Raw genomic sequence first — 17,735 nt, 5'->3', positions numbered from 1 at the left:
TTTTAGTAAGGCCCTAACTCCCATTAGTATGTACTTCATTGAAAACTTTTTACAATTATTCTAGTTGTTATTTCTATCATGATTTATATGTTTCAAATTTTCAGGGGAAGAAAATGAGAAGAAGTTCAGGCTCTGTTAGTGATTTCCATTGTCACTGATTTCTTACAGATTTGCTAAGCCAATACATCTGGATTTCAAGCCACTCAAAATAAAGAGGAAAAAAATCAGAACCATCCAGTTCGACATGTCCATGTGATTCATGAATAATAAAATAAAAGGGCAATTTTTTCAACCATTCTTGCCTGTAATTAAATATGAGTAACTATATTGTCAGTAATAGTTACCCAATCTGATACCAGCATAGATGAACAAAGTAGAACACAAAAGCTTCTCCTGTTTAGAAGAATGTAAACAATTTTGCCCTTGCTTTCAAGGCACATACCTTACACAGTAATTAGGTTTCAATATAGTTCTGTTGTTTTTAAACAACAGATGGCTGCTATCTTGTACACTTCCATTTTTATAGAAATATTTTATTATTGGCTGAAAAGGATTTTCATTTGTTATTCTGTCTGCATGTCTTTTGGTTTGTACAACAGACTAGTTAAGGAAAAAATAAGATCTCAAACATGAGGGGTGAAAATTTGGTAGCTCTCCATTTCAGGATTTTTGTGTGATTAGTGTCAGGGTTAGGGAAGGAGCCAACAGTAGAGGTCAGGTAATTTTTAGACCAGGTGTGAGTCTTAAGACTCAATTAGCAATAAAGTAAAGCAAGCATGACCAAAGCCAAGAAAGAGTTTGGGGTTTTATTGTACCTGATCCACAGTGAGTAAACAATCAGTATTTGTTGAATGAATAAATAAATTATAATCAATAACATCTTGTCTAAGATCATAAATCTTCAGTTTTCCTAATGTAAGTCTTTGAAAGCAAGCATTTAAAGCTGTCTGCTCTAGCACCAGACATCCAGCTATTAAGGGGCTTAAATGTGGTTGCTAAAAATGTTCATTTTTCAAAATCTGAGTGCCTGGCCTCATAGAGACAAAGCCTGAGTCTCTTTTATTTGATGACTTGGGTCATTATCAACAACCAATATTCTGAGGGTACCCCCAGCTGATCAAGTCTGGAATATAAACTTTTATTTCTAACTGTGGAAAATTATAAAAACAAGGCATAAAGGGAATGCAAAGGTGAATAAGACAAATTACTTGATTCATGGAATTTACAATCTAGTTTGGAGAGATGATAAATGACACAGTACAATGTAAGGCAGAGTGAAGTAAATGCTGAAGAGTGGGAGAGACAGGTAAAAGTGGTTTCCAGGAAATCAATAGGCTGGATAGAAGAAGAACTGTGACTGGTAATTAAGGGAGGAAGGGCATGCTGGCAGCGTTAAAGGCCCTGAGTGCCTGCTATTGTCAGGAAATAGCAAGGAGGTGCATGTGGCCAGAATGTGAAGAAAGGGGAAGGAGATGAGGAGAGATCTAGATCATATCAAGAGACCATATAGAGAGACTGGTTCAAGATGGCAGAGTAGAAGGATGTGCGCTCACTCGCTCTTGCGAGAGCACCAGAATCACAACTAACTGCTGAACAATCACTGACAGGAAGACACTGGAACTCACCAAAAAGGATACCCCACATTCAAAGACAAAGGAGAAGCTGCAATGAGAGGGTAGGAGGGGTGCAATCACAATAAAATCAAATCCTGTAACCGCTGTGTGGGTGACTCACAAACTGGAGAACAATTATACCCCAGAAGTCCACCCACTGGAGTGAAGGTTCTGAGCCCCAGGTCAGGCTTCCCAACCTGGGGGTCTGGCAACAGGAGGAGGAATTTCCAGAGAATCAGACTTTGAAGTCTAGCAGGATTTGATTGCAGGACTTCAACAGGACTGGGGGAAACAAGGACTCCACTCTTTGAGAGCACACACAAAGTAGTGTGTGCATTAGGAGCCAGGGAGAAGGACCCCATAGGAGACTAAACCAGACCTACCTGCTAGTGTTGGAGGGTCTCCCGCAGAGGTGGGGGGGGGCTGTGGCTCACTGCGGGGACACGGACACTAGCAGCAGAAGTTCTGGGAAGCACTCCTTGGCATGAGCCCTCCTGGCATCCACCATTAGTCCCATCAAAGAGCCTGCAGTCTCCAGTGATGGGTCGCCTCAGGCCAAACAACCAACAGGGAGGGAACTCAGCCCCACCCATCAGCAGACAAGCAGATTAAAGTTTTACTGAGCTCTGCCCACCAGAGCAACACCCAGCTCTATCCACCACCAGTTCCCCCATCAGGAAGCCTGCACAAGCCTCTTAGATAGCTTCATCCACCAGAGGACAGACAGCAGAAGCAAGAAGAACTACCATCCTGCAGCCTGTGGAATGAAAACCACATTCACAGAAAGATAGAAAAAATGAAAAGGCAGAGGGCTATGTACCAGATGAAGGAACAAGATAAAATTCCAGAAAATCAACTAAATGAAGTGGAGATAGGCAACCTTCCAGAAAAAGAATTCAGAATAATGATAGTGAAGATGATCTAGGACCTCAGAAAAAGAATGGAGGCAAATATGGAGAAGATGCAAGAAATGTTTAACAAAGACCTAGAAGAATTAAAAAACAAACACCTAGACGAATTAAAGAACAAACCATCAGAGATGAACAATACAACAACTGAAATGAAAAATACACTAGAAGGAATCAGTAGCAGAATAACTGAAGCAGAAGAACGCATAAGTGACCTGGAAGAAAGAATGGTGAAATTCCTTGCCGCAGAACAGGATAAAGAAAAAAGAATGAAAAGAAATGAAGACAGCATAAGAGACATCTGGGACAAGGTTAAACGCACCAACATTTGCATTACAGGGGTCCCAGAAGGAGAAGAGAAAAAGAAAGGACCCGAGAAAATATTTGAAGAGATTCTAGTGGAAAAATTAGCTAACATGGGAAAGGAAATAGCCACCCAAGTCCAGAAAGCACAGAGAGTCCCAGGTAGGATGAACCCAAGGAGAAACACACCTAGACAAACAGTAATCAAATTGAAAAAATTAAAGACAAAGAAAAATTCTTGAAAGCAACAAGGGAAAAAAGACAAATAATATACAAGGGAACTCCCATAAGGTTAACAGCTGATTTCTCAGCAGAAACTCTACAAGCCAGAAGGGAGTGGCACGATATATTTAAAGTGATGAAAGGGAAGAACCTACAATCAACATTACTCTACCCAGCAAGGATCTCAATCAGATTTGACACAGAAATCAAAAACTTTACAGACAAGCAAAAGCTAAGAGAATTCAGCACCACCAAACCAGCTCTACAGCAAATGCTAAAGGAACTTCTCTAAGTGCGAAACAAAAGAGAAGAAAAGGACCTACAAAAACAAATGTTAATAGGAACATAAATATCAATATGTAAGAAAAGAAAGAAAATGGTAATAGGAACATAAATATCGATAATTACCTTAAATGTGAATGGGTTAAATGCTCCAACAACAGACACAGTCTCGCTGAATGGATACAAAAACAAGACCCATATATATGCTGTCTACAAGAGACCCACTTCAGACGTAGGGACACATACAGACTGAAAGGGAGGGGATGGAAAACGATATTCCATGTAAATGGAAATCAAAAGAAAGCTGGAGTAGCAATACTCATATCAGATAAAATAGACGTTAAAATGAAGAATGTTACAAGAGACAAGGAAGGACACTATATAATGATCAACGGATAAATCCAAGAGGAAGATATAACAATTATAAATATGCATGCACCCAACATAGGAGCACCTAAATACATAAGGCAAATGCTAACAGCTACAAAAGAGGAAATAGACAGTAACAATAATAGTGGGGGACTTTAACACCTCACTTACACCAATGGACAGATTATCCAGACAGAAAATTAATAAGGAAACACAAGCTTTAAATGACACAATAGACCAGACAGATTTAATTGATATTTATAGGACATTCCATCCAAAAACAGCAGATTACACTTGGTTCTCAAGTGCACATGGAAAATTCTCCAGGACAGATGACATCTTGGTTCACAAATCAAGACTCGGTAAATTTAAGATAATTGAAATCATATCAAGCATCTTTTCTGACCACAATGCTATGAGATTAGAAATGAATTACAGGGGAAAAAAATAGAAAACACAAATACATGAAGGCTAAACAATACGTTACTAAATAACCAAGAGATCACTGAAGTAGTCAAAGAAGAAATAAAAAAATACCTAGAGACAAATGACAACAAAAACACGATGATCCAAAACCTATGGGATGCAGCAAAAGCAGTCGTAAGAGGGAGTTTACAGCAATACAATCCTACCTCAAGAAACATGAAAAATCTCAAATAAACAATCTAACCTTACAACTAAAGGAACTAGAGAAAGAAGAACAAACAAAACCCAAAGTTAGTAGAAGGAAAGGAATCATAAACATCAGAGCAGAAATAAATGAAACAGAAACAAATAAAACAATAGCAAAGGGCTTCGCTGGTGGCGCAGTGGTTGAGAGTCCGCCTGCCAATGCAGGGGACACGGGTTCGTGCCCCGGTCCGGGAAGATCCCACATGCCACGGAGCGGCTGGGCCCGTGAGCCATGGCCGCTGAGCCTGCGCGTCCGGAGCCTGTGCTCCACAACGGGAGAGGCCACAACAGTGAGAGGCCCGTGTACCGCAGAAAAACAAACAAACAAACAAAACAATAGCAAAGATCAATAAAACTAAAAGCTTATTCTTTGAGAAGATAAACAAAATTGATAAACCTTTGGCCAGACTCATCAAGAAAAATAGGGAGAGGACTCAGACCAATAAAATTAGAGATGAAAAAGGAGAAGTGACAATGGACATCACAGAAATACAAAGCATCCTAAGAGAATACTACAAGCAACTCTATGCTAATAAAATGGACAACCTGGAAGAAATGGACAAATTCTTAGAAAGGTATAACCTTCCAAGACTGAACCAGGAAGAAACAGACAATATGAACAGACAAGTCACAAGCACTGACGTTGAAACTGTGATTAAAAATATTCCAACAAACAAAATCCAGGACCAGACGGCTTCACAGGTGAATTCTATCAAACATTTAGAGAAGAGCTAACACCCATCTTTCTCAAACTCTTCCAAACAATTGCAGAGGAAGGAACACTCCTAAACTCATTCTGTGAGGCCACCATTATTACCCTGACACCAAAACCAAAGACACTACAATAAAAGAAAATTACAGACCAATATCACTGATAAATACAGATGCAAAAATCCTGAACAAAATAGTAGCAAACAGAATCCAACAGCACATTAAAAGGATCATACACCATGACCAAGTGGGATTTATCCCAGCAATGCAAGGATGCTTAAATATATGCAAATCAATCAATGTGACACACCACAATAACAAATTAAGGGAAAAAAAGACATATGATCATCTCAATAGATGCAGAAAAAGCTTTTGACAGCATTCAACACCCATCTATGATAAAAACTCTCCAGAAAATGGGCACAGAGGGAATCTACCTCACCATAATAAAGGCCATATATGACAAACCCAAAGCAAGCATCATACTCAATGGTAAGAAACTGAAAGCATTTCCACTAAGATCAGGAACAAGAAAAGGATGTCTACTCTGGCCACTCTTATTCAACATAGTTTTGGAAGTCCTAGCCCCAGCAGTCAGAGAAGAAAAAGAAATACAAATTGGAAAAGAAGAAACAACTGTCTCTGTTTGCCAATGACATGTTACTATACATAGAAAATCCTAAAGATACCACCAGAAAACTACTAGAGCTAATGAGTGAATCTGGTAAGGTGCGGGATACAAAATTAATGCACAGAAATCTCTTGCATTCCTATACACTAACAACAAAAGATCAGAAATAGAAATTAAGGAAACACTCCCATTCACCATTGCAACAAAAAGAATAAAATACCTAGGAGTAAAGCTGCCTAAGGAGGTAAAACACCTATAGTCAGAAAACTATAAGACACTGATGAAAGAACTCAAAGATGACACAAACAGATGGAGAGATATACCATGTTCTTGGAGTGGAAGAGTCAAAATTGTGAAAATGACTATACTACCTAAAGCAATCTACAGATGCAATGCAATCCCTATCAAATTACCAATGGCGTTTTTTTTACAGAACTACAACAAAAAATCTTAGAATTTGTATGGAGACACAAGACTCCGAATAACCAATGCAATCTTGAGGGAAAAAAACGGAGCTGGAGGAATCAGACTCCCTGACTTCAGACTATACTACAAAGCTACAGTACTCAAGACAATATGGTACTGGCACAAAAAACAGAAATATACATCAATGGAACAGGATAGACAGCCCAGAGATAAACCCACACACCTATGGTCAACTAATCTATGATAAAGGAGGCAAGGATATACAATGGAGAAAAGACAATCTCTTCAATAAATGGTGCTAGGAAAACTGCACAGCTACATGTAAAAGAATGAAATTAGAACAATCCCTAATACCATACACAAAAATAAACTCCAAATGGATTAAAGACCTAAATGTAAGACCAGACACTATAAACCTCTTCGAGGAAAACATAGGAAGAACACTCATTGACACAAATCACAGCAAGACCCTTTTTGACCCACCTCCTAGAGTAATGGAAATAAAAACAAAAATAAAAAAATGGGACCTAATGAAACTTCAAAGCTTTTGCACAGCAAAGGAAACCATAAACCAGACGAAAAGACAACCCTCAGAATGGGAGAAAATATTTGCAAACGAATCAACGGACAAAGGATTAATCTCCAAAATATATAAACAGCTCATGTAGGTCAATATTAAAAAAAACAAACAAACCAGTCAAAAATTGGGCAGAAGACCTAAACAGACATTTCTCCAAAGAAGATATACACATGCCAAGAGGCACATGAAAAGCTGCTCAACATCACTAATTATTAGAGAAATGCAAATCAAAACTACAGTGAGGTATCACCTCACACCAGTTAGAATGGGCATCATCAGAAAATCTACAAACAACAAATGCTGGAGAGGGTGTGGAGAAAAGGGAACCCTCTTGCACTGTTGGTGGGAATGTAAATTGATACAGCCACTATGGAGAACAGTATGGATGTTCCTTAAAAAACTAAAAATAGAATTACCATATGACCCAGCAATCCCACTACTGGGCATATACCCTGAGAAAACCATAATCCAAAAAGACACATACACCCCAATATTTATTGCAGCACTATTTACAATAGCCAGGTCATGGAAGCAACCTAAATGCCCATCGACAGACAAATGGATAAAGAAGATGTCATACATATATACAGTGGAATATTACTCAGCCATAAAAGGAACAATATTGGGTCATTTGTAGAGATGTGGGTGGACCTAGAGATTGTCATACAGAGCGAAGTAAGTCAGGAAGAGGAAAACAAATATCGTATATTAACGCATATATGTGGAACCTAGAAAAATGGTACAGATGAACTGGTTTGCAAGGCAGAAACAGAGACACAGACGTAGAGAACAAACGTATGGACACCAAGGGGGGAAAGTGGCGGGGGTGCTGGTGGTGGTGGTGGGATGAATTGGGAGAGTGGGATTGACATGTATACACTAATATGTATATAATGGATAACTAATAAGAACCTGGTGTATAAAACAATAAATAAAAGTAAAAAAAAAGAGAGCATATAGAGATGATGCTCTTACTATGTAGGCAGGGCTATGTCATTCAACAGGTTTGTGGTGAGGATTTCATGATCAAATATTTATGACAGTCAATTTTGGGGGAAGTGAGAAAGCAACAAGTTCATCAATAAGTGATTGAGATGTGAATTAATTTGAGCATGAAGTGCAGGAGAAGGGATCAAGGGGGATTTGGAGATAGGAAAGGAAAGAATTGTTGATCAAATGGATATGGTGAGTAGTAAGGGTAAAGAAGATGCAGGGGTGGCAAAGAAGGTAGGCTCCAAAATCACTCTTAGTCTTTGGCTTTGTAACTGGAAGGATGCTGATTTCATCACATTATTCATGGAAGACCAAAGAAGGAGCATGTCTTATACACATAAAATACCACATCCACTCCTCAGCTTAATACTTGCTATTCCCTTGATCAGGAACACTGTTCCCATCCCTCAACACACAAGTTAACTCCCACTCATCATTCAGTTCTCAGCTAAAACATTATTTTCTCAGAGAAGTCTTCCCTCAGCACTGAGATCATAATAGGTGCCCTTATCACAGGTTCTCATTTTACACTCTACTTCTTTTTAGCACTTAAGATGTTTGCTTCTTTATTCTACACCTGTTATTCCAGTAGACTGAAAGCTCCCGGCAGGTCTTGTTCATCAGTGAATGCCCTTTACCTAGGACACTGTATTCATACAATCTTGTTCAGGAAATACTCAGTAAGTGAATGAATACCTGGTGAGTTCCTTTGTGAGCAATGGCATATGACCTGTCTGTGTTTCCCTTTTGCTTCTCACAGGTAAGTATTTCCACCCCAAGCACATCACATGAAAGCACACCATTTCTCCCAACTTCTTCTTTTCCCTCTTTGCTTGTCTAATCATCACAGGAGATTTCTCTCTCTCAGCTCTAACTCACTTGTAACCTCCCAAACGACCCCAATGATGAGTAAGTGTAGGAGTAATGAAAGTAACAACAAGGAAATGGAAAGTGAATTAGGATATAATGACCCTCAAGCTCAAGGCCTTTGAAAATGCCCTAATCGTCTGTGTATAATTCCCACCAAAATCTTCACTGGCCTCCTGTCTCTCTAATTAGATGTGCTCTCCTTAAGCACCATGCTCAAGGCATAAAATAAAAATCCTACTCAGTGATGTTTAGGTTTCAATTACCCTTATTTTATCCCACTGTTTCTGTTATTTTCTTTTTTTCTAGTTCATTCATTTCATTTCTTAAATTTTTATTTTATAGTGGTAAGAATATTTAATATGAGACCTACTCTGTTAAATTTTTAAGTGTACAATATTGTTGACTATAGGTACAATGTTGTACAGCAAACCTAGAGAACTCATTCATCTTAATTAACTGAAACTTTATGTCCTTTGATTAGTGACTCCTCATTTTCTCCTTCCTCCAGTCCCCGGCAACTAGCATTCCACTTTTATTTTTTCAAACAAAAGGAATTTATCTTCTCACAGTTCTAGAGGCTGGAAGCCTGACATGAAGGTTCCTTCAGGGTTAGTTTCTGGTGAGATGTCAGAAGATACAATTTAAAACCACACCAGGGCTTCCCTGGTGGCGCAGTGGTTGAGAGTCCGCCTGCCGATGCAGGGGACACGGGTTCGTGCCCCAGTCCGGGAAGATCCCACATGCCACGGAGTGGATAGGCCCGTGAGCCATGGCCGCTAGGCCTGCGCTCCGCAACGGGAGAGGCTACGTCAGTGAGAGGCCCGCGTACCGCAAAAAAACAAACAAACAAACAAAACACACCGAAGTGGAGCTACTTGGTGTGAAGTCAAGCCATTGAAAGACACCCACCATAGCCTCCATGTCTTCCCAGCACAAGCACCTCACTAGTACTTGGTGGAGAAGTTTGAACTACATTATCTCTATAGGAACACATATCTAGTTCAAAACTTCTGACACGAAAATTTATAACAAGCAATTCTTTGTTTAGTGGGGGATTTATATGTATAAAGAATTATATCCACTAAAACCTTATAAATTAGAATTTTAACTAGATGGAGAGAAAAATAAACAGTTGCCACCTTAGCATGATACTCATGTATATTTTTAAATTCCTATTATTGTTGCTTTAACGTTGTTTATGAAAGGGACTTATTCAAGTCTTTCACTATTATTCACTTTTTCCCCCAGCTTTATGAGAAATAACTGACATATTATTATGTGAGTTTAAGGTGTATAATCTGTTGATTTGACACATATATTGCAATATGTATTAATCACTTCTTTGCCTAATTATATACGAAGATCACAAAGCTGCCTAGACTTTTCTTTGAGATGCTGTATATGTTCCTGCTTCTGATGTTGTTGTGAACATAATGACAAATGGAAGATTTCCATTGATAATAAAACGCCTTATATGCACAGATCGGTCCCCCATAGCCCTGCAAGCACAGTTATTACTTAGAACAAAATACCTTTACAAAGTCCATTTTTCCTCTAAAAAGGAACAGTTTAGAAGTTATTTATCTGACTAAGCCATTATTTTTTTGTAACAAAGATAGAAACGGAGGGTGGGAAGTAGCAAGCAAAACAGGAAGGAAGGAGAGAAGGAAGAGAAGGTGGGGAGAGATAGGGAAGGAGATACTACCTAACGCTATCTATAAATTCTGGGTTCTCATTATTTGGAAACCTATAATTACTACAATGTGACAAGTACCGTATACATATATGTGTGTGTGTTGTGTGTATAATGTTCCACGTATATGCATATGTTGTGCGTTCATGAGGCACAAAATTAGGAGACCACAAATGTACCATCTTATTTTTTTTAACATCTTTATTGGAGTATAATTGCTTTACAATGGTGTGTTAGTTTCTGCTGTATAACAGAGTGAATCTGCTATACATAAACATATGTCCCCATATCTCCTCCCCCTTGTGTCTCCCTCCCACCCTCCCTATCCCACCCCTCCAGGCGGACACATAGCAACGAGCTGATCTCCCTGTGCTATGTGGCTGCTTCCCACTAGCTATCTATTTTACATTTGGTAGTGTATATATGTCCAGGCCACTCTCTCACTTCGTCCCAGCTTCCCCTTTCCCTTCCCCTTCCCCATGTCTTCAGGTCCATTCTCTACATCTGCGTCTTCATTCCTGTCCTGCCCCTAGGTTCTTCAGAACATTTTTTTTTTAGATTCCATATATATGTATTAGCATGCAGTATTTCTCTATTTCTGACTTACTTCACTCTATATGACAGTATCTAGGTCCCTCCACCTCACTACAAATAACTCAATTTTGTTTCTTTTTATGGCTCAATAATATTCCATTGTATATATGTGCCACAACTTCTTTATCCATTTATTTGTCGATGGACACCTAGCTTGCTTCCATGTCCTGGCTATTGTAAATAGAGCTGCAATGAACATTGTGGTACATGACTCTTATTGAATTATGGTTTTCTCAGGGAATATGCCCAGTGGTGGGACTTCTGGGTCATATGGTAGCTCTATTTTTAGTTTTTTAAGGAACCTCCATAGTGGCTGTATCAATTTACATTTCCACCAGCAGTGCAAGAAGGTTCCCTTTTCTCCACACCCTCTACAGCATTTACTGTTCGTAGATTTTTTTGACGATGGCCATTCTGACTGGTGTGAGGTGATAACTCATTGTAGTTTTGATTTGCATTTCTCTAATGATTAGTGATGTTGAGAATTCTTTCATGTGTTTGTTGGCAATCTGTATATCTTCTTTGGAGAAATGTCTATTTAGGTCTTCTGCCCATTTTTGGATTGGGTTGTTTGTTTTTTTGATATTGAGCTGCATGAGCTGCTTTTATATTTTGGAGATTAACCCTTTGTCAGTTGCTTTGTTTGCAAATATTTTCTCCCATTCTGAGGGTTGTCTTTTCGTCTGGTTTATGGTTTCCTTTGCTGTGCAAAAGCTTTGAAGTTTCATTAGGTCCCATTTGTTTATTTTTGTTTTTATTTCCACTTGTCTAGGAGGTGGGTCAAAAAGGATCTTTCTGTGATGTATGTCATAAGAGTGTTCAGCCTATGTTTTCCTCTAAGACTTTTATAGTGTCTGGCCTTGCATTTAGGTCTTTAGTCCATTTTGAGTTCATTTTTGTGTATGGTGTTAGGGAGTGTTCTAATTTCATTCTTTTACATGTAGCTGTTCAGTTTTCCCAGCACCACTTATTGAAGAGGCTGTCTTTTCTCCACTGTATATTCTTCCCTTCTTTATCAAAGATAATGTGACATCCTGTTCCACTGATCTATATTTCTGTTTTTGTACCAGTACCATACTGTCTTGATTACTGTAGCTTTGTAATATAGTCTGAAGTCATGGAGCCTGATTCCTCCAGTCCATTTTTCTTTCTCAACATTGCATTGGCTATTCGGGGTCTTTTGTGTTTTCATACAAATTGTGAATTTTTTTGTTCTAGTTCTGTGAAAAATGCCATTGGTTGTTTGATAGGGATTGCATTGAATCTGTAGATTGCTTAGAGTAGTATAGTCATTTTCACAATGTTAATTCTTCCAGTCCAAGAAAATGGTATATCTCTCCCTCTGTTTGTATCATATTAAATTTCTTTCATCAGTGTCTTATAGTTTTCTGCATATAGGTCTTTCATCTCCTTAGGTAGGTTTATTCCTAGGTATTTTATTCTTTTTGTGGCAATGGTAAATGGCAGTGTTTCCTTAATTTCTCTTTCAGATTGTTCATCATCAGTGTATAGGAATGAAAGAGATTTCTGTGCCTTAATTTTGTATCCTGCTACTTTACCAAATTCATTGATTAGCTCTAGTAGTTTTCTGGTAGCATCTTTGGGACTGTCTATGTATAGTATCATGTCATCTGCAAACAGTGACAGCTTTACTACTTCTTTTCCAATTTGTATTCCTTTTATTTCTTTTTCTTCTCTGATTGCTGTGGCTAAAACTTCCAAAACTATGTTGAATAACAGTGGTGAGAGTGGGCAACCTTGTCTTGTTCCTGATCTTAGTGGAAATGGTTTCAGTTTTTCACCATGAGAACGATGTTGGCTGTGGGTTTGTCATATATGGCCTTTATTATGTTGAGGTAAGTTCTCTCTATGCCTACTTTCTGGAGGGTTTTTTTAATCATAAATGGGTGTTGAATTTTTTTGAATGCTTTTTTTGCATCTATTGAGATGATCACATCATTTCTCTCCTTCAGTTTGTTAATATGGTGTATCACATTGATTGATTTACATATATTGAAGAATCCTTGCATTCCTGGAATAACCCCACTTGACCATAGTGTATGATCCTTTTAATGTGCTGTTGGATTCTGTTTGCTAGTATTTTGTTGAGGATTTTTGCATCTATGTTCATCAGTGATACTGGTCTGTAGTGTTATTTTTTTGTAACATCTTTGTCTGGTTTTGGTAACAGGGAGATCATGGCCTTGTAGAATGAGTTTGGGAGTGTTCCTCCCTCTGCTATATTTTGGAAGAGTTTGAGAAGGATAGGTGTTAGCTCTTCTCTAAACGTTTGATAGAATTCGCCTGTGAAGCCATCTGGTCCTGGGCTCTTGTTTGTTGGAAGATTTTTTAATCACAGTTTCAATTTCAGTGCTTGTGATTGGTCTGTTCATATTTTCCATGTCCTCCTGATTCAGTCTTGGCAGGTTGTGCATTTCTAAGAATTTGTCCATTTCTTCCAGGTTGTCCATTTTATTGGCATAGAGTTGCTTGTAGTAATCTCTCATGATCCTTTGTATTTATGCAGTGCCAGTTGTTACTTCTCTTCTTTCATTTCTAATTCTATTGGTCTGAGTCTTCTCCCTGTTTGTCTTGATGTGTCTGGCTAGTGGTTTATCAATTTTGTTTATCTTCTCAAAGAACCAGCTTTTAGTTTTATTGATCTTTGCTACTGTTTCCTTCATTTCTTTTTCATTTATTTCTGATCTGATCTTTATGATTTCTTTCCTTCTGCTAACTTCGGGGTTTTTTTGTTATTATTTCTCTAACTGCTTTAGGTATAAGGTTAGGTTGTTTGAGATTTTTCATGTTTCTTGAAGTAGGATTGTATTGCTATAAAATTCCCTCTTAGAACTGCTTTTGCTGCATCCCATAGGTTTTGGGTCGTCGTGTTTTCATTGTCATTTGTTTCTAGGTATTTGTTGATTTCCTCTATGATATCTTCAGTGATCCCTTGGTTATTTAGTAGTGTATTGTTTAGTTTTGATGTGTTTGTATTTTTTTTTACAGATTTTTTCCTGTAATTGATATCTAGTCTCGTAGAATTGTGGTCAGAAAAGATACTTGATACGATTTCAATTTTCTTAAATTTACCGAGGCTTGATTTGTGACCCAAGATATGATCTATCCTGGAGAATGTTCCATGAGCACTTGAGAAGAAAGTATATTCTGTTGTTTTTGGATGGAATATCCTGTAAAAACCAATTAAGTCCATCCTGTTTAATGTATCATTTAAAGCTTTTGTTTCCTTATTTATTTTCATTTTGGATGATCTGTCTGTTGGTGACAGTGGGGTGTTAAAGTCCCCTATTATGATTGTGTTACTGTCGCTTTCCCCTTTTATGGCTGTTAGCATTTGCCTTATATATTGATGTGCTCCTATGTTGGGTGCATAAATATTTACAATTCTTCTTCTTGGATTGATCCCTTGATCATTATGTAGTGTCCTTCTTTGTCTCTTATAATAATCTTTATTTTAAAGTCTATTTTGTCTGACATGAGAATTCCTACTCCAGCTTTGTTTTGGTTTCCATTTGCATGGAATATCTTTTTCCATCCCCTCACTTTCAGTCTGTATGTGTCCCTAGGTCTGAAGTGGGTCTCTCGTTGACAACATATATACGTGTCTCTTTTTTTGTATCCATTCAGCCATTCTATGTCCTTTGATTGGAGCATTTAATCCATTTACATTTAAGGTAGTTGGCGATATGTGTTTTCCTGTTACCATTTTCTTAATTGTTTGGGGTTTGTTATTGTAATTGTTTTCCTTCTCTTGTGTTTTTTTGCCTAGAGAAGTTCCTTTAGCATTTGTTGTAAAGCTGGTTTGGTTTTGCTGAATTCTCTTAGCTTTTGCTTGTCTGTAAAGGTGTTAATTTTTCCATCTGATCTGAATGAGATCCTAGCTGGGTAGAGTAATCTTGGTTGTAGGTTTTCCCCTTTCATCACTTTAAATATGTCCTGCCACTCCCTTCTGGCTTGCAGAGTTTCAGCTGAAAGATCAACTATTAACCTTATGGGGATTCCCTTGTATGTTATTTTTTGCTTTTCCCTTGCTGCTTTTAATATTTTTTCTTTGTATTTAATTTTTGATAGTTTGATTAATATGTGTCTTGGTGTGTTTCTCTTTGGATTTATCCTGTATGGGACTCTCTGTGCTTCTTGGACTTGATTAACTATTTCCTTTCCCATATTAGGGAAGTTTTCAACTATAAACTCCTCAAATATTTTCTCAGTCCTTTTTTTTCTCTTCTCCTTCTGGGACTCTTATAATTCAAATGTTGGTACGTTTAATGTTGTCCCAGCAGTCTCTGAGACTGTCCTGAATTCTTTTCATTCTTTTTTCTTTATTCTGCTCTGCAGTAGTTATTTCCACTATTTTATCTTCCAGGCCACTTATCTGTTCTTCTGCCTCAGTTATTCTGCTATTGACCCCTTCTAGAGAATTTTTAATTTCATTTAATGTGTTGTTCATCATTGTTTGTTTGCTGTTTAGTTCTTGTAGGTCCTTGTTAAATGTCTATTGTATTTTCTCCATTTGATTTCCAAGATTTTGGATCACCTTTACTATCATCACTGAATTCTTTTTCAGGTAGACTGCCTATTTCCTCTGCATTTGTTTGGTCTGGTGGGTTTTTTTTTTTACCTTGCTCCTTCATCTGCTGTGTATTTCTCTGTCTTCTTATTTTGCTTAACTTACTGTGTTTGGGGTCTTCTTTTCACAGGCTGCAGGTTCGTAGTTTCCATTGTTTTTGGTGTCTGTCCCCAGTGGCTAAGGTTGGTTCAGTGGGTTGTGTCGGCTTCCTGGTGGAGGGGACTGGTGCCTGTGTTCTGGTGGATGAGGCTGGATCTTGTCTTTCTGGTGGGCAGGTCCACGTCCGGTGGTGTGTTTTGGGCTGTCTGTGACCTTCTTATGATTTTAGGCAGCCTCTCTGCTAATGGGTGGCATTGTTCCTGTCTTGCTAGTTGTTTGGCACAGGGTGTGCAGCACTGTAGCTTGCTGGTCGTTGAGTGGAGCTGGGTCTTGGCGTTGAGATGGATATCTCTGAGAGATCTTTTGCCGTTTGATATTTCATGGAGCTGGGAGGTCTCTGGTGGACCAATGTCCTGAACTCGGCTCTTCCACCTCAGAGGCTCAGGCTTGACACCTGTCCAGAGCACCAAGAGCCTGTCAGCCACACAGCCATTTAAAATATAAATTAGTCCACCTGCCCCAAGTCTTGGACGTGGGTAAAATAACGAGTGATGCACCTCTAGTAGTGATCTAAATGCTTCATCCAGAATAAGTATCACAAGAGAGCAATATCCAGAGGTTATTTTTATCTCCTTTGTCTAATTTAGATGATTGCTGCATTCAAGTCTTGCTGCGGTCGCCAGGCGAGGAGTCTGAGCAGGGAGCGTTGCTGGAGTTGGCTGGGCGAGAGTCCAGCCCTGGCTGCAGTTTCCCTTTGGTGTGAGCCGAGCCGCCGCTGCCGCCACCACCCCCATCCCCGAGCGCAGGGCCAAGGGGCCACCGCTGCGCCAAGGGCCCTGAGTACCAGGGCACTTGGCCAGAGAAGCTGGGCAGCCTCCGCCTCGGTCTCAGTGAGCGGTGCGAGCAACAATTTAGTTTGAACTTTCCAGCTCCAGTCCCAGCAAATACACACTCACGCCCACACACGAGCATGCCAGTACAACCTCTCAGAGGCGCGTGAACAGGCACCGGGGGCTCTCTGGCCAGGTCTTTCTCTCTCCCTCACTCTTATTCCAAATGTACCCTCTAACATCATCTACTTTATCATTTTAGGTCAGGCCTTGTAGGTATATTTTTAATTAGGTTATTTGTCCAGGCCCTTGCATAGCAAGATATACACGTGAGCACATGTGCATGTGTGCATGCAAACACACACACACACACACACACACACACACAAGGCATTTACTAACCCAGATGAAGTATAAAGATGTTTATGTCATCATTAGCCTATACCCTTTCTGAAGATTAGCTCAGACAAAAGTCAGGTCTGCATTGTTATTTTGCTACAGCCTGCAACTCTGAAAAAGCACTGATGTCCAAGGTAATGACAAAGGTGAATTCAATGAGACACAATTTAATAACGACACATATGAATTGAGCTGTGCTGTATCAAAATATTAAATTTAAATTAAACTCTTTCTTAAGTAGTTGGATTCATAATTAAGTTATAAGCTTTAATCTCTAACTCTAAATGCAATTATGCTAAATGTAGTACACAGTGACAGATAAAAGATCCTCATACATAAACTCAAAGGCAAATTTCTGAGCTACAGAAACACGTGGGTGCAGACAGAGAAGCAATGGTAGTTCAGCACACCCAGTTCTTGAATAAGTAATGAAAACTCGTGCCACCGCTAGAAACTAGCAGAAAAAAGTAGTGGGAGCACAGTTAAAGAGTCTTTATCCTCAGTGCCATCTCTAGGTGCATGTAGACAACCAACTCAGAAAGGAAACTATTACTTAGGGACAAACATTAGGAATGAAACTCTTTGCCTTACTAGCCTTGGAATATTTCCTCACAATTTCAGTGAAGTTGTATGGTAAGAGTTAATTGTGTATTTACTTGTAGTTGCCTCCACTAGCATTACTTCAAATTCTCACATTTTGAGCAGAAAAAGAAATTTTTCCCCTTGTAATATTATCAACTCTCTCTTCCATGTGATTTAAAACAAAAACAAAAACAAAAAAACCCTAGAAACAGTACTGAATAGGTAGCAAGGCGTAAAGCTACTCTAAGACTATAGCATCCTTGCAGGATCCTTTAAAGGAGTTCATGAGGAAATGATAATAACAGTGACCCACAGGGATTTCCCACAAATGGAGAAGAGTACTGCTTTCTCTCTGTAACCGTGTTGG

At 38.8% G+C, this 17,735-nt stretch overlaps 1 protein-coding gene across 1 annotated transcript in view; it reads right to left on the bottom strand.

The window, feature by feature from the left end:
- The window catches only part of IL1RAPL1 (interleukin 1 receptor accessory protein like 1), a gene marked incomplete at both ends in the record, with an annotated part of 1,136,662 nt that overhangs the window by 174,994 nt on the left and 943,933 nt on the right, over positions 1-17,735 (bottom strand). The window lies entirely within an intron of this gene.

This window comes from Grampus griseus, assembly GCF_964374135.1.
Source record: "Grampus griseus genome assembly, chromosome: X".
Taxonomy (NCBI): Eukaryota; Metazoa; Chordata; class Mammalia; order Artiodactyla; family Delphinidae; genus Grampus; species Grampus griseus.
The sequence above is the reverse complement of the archived record's forward strand: the minus strand, read 5'-3'. Positions and strand labels throughout refer to the sequence as shown.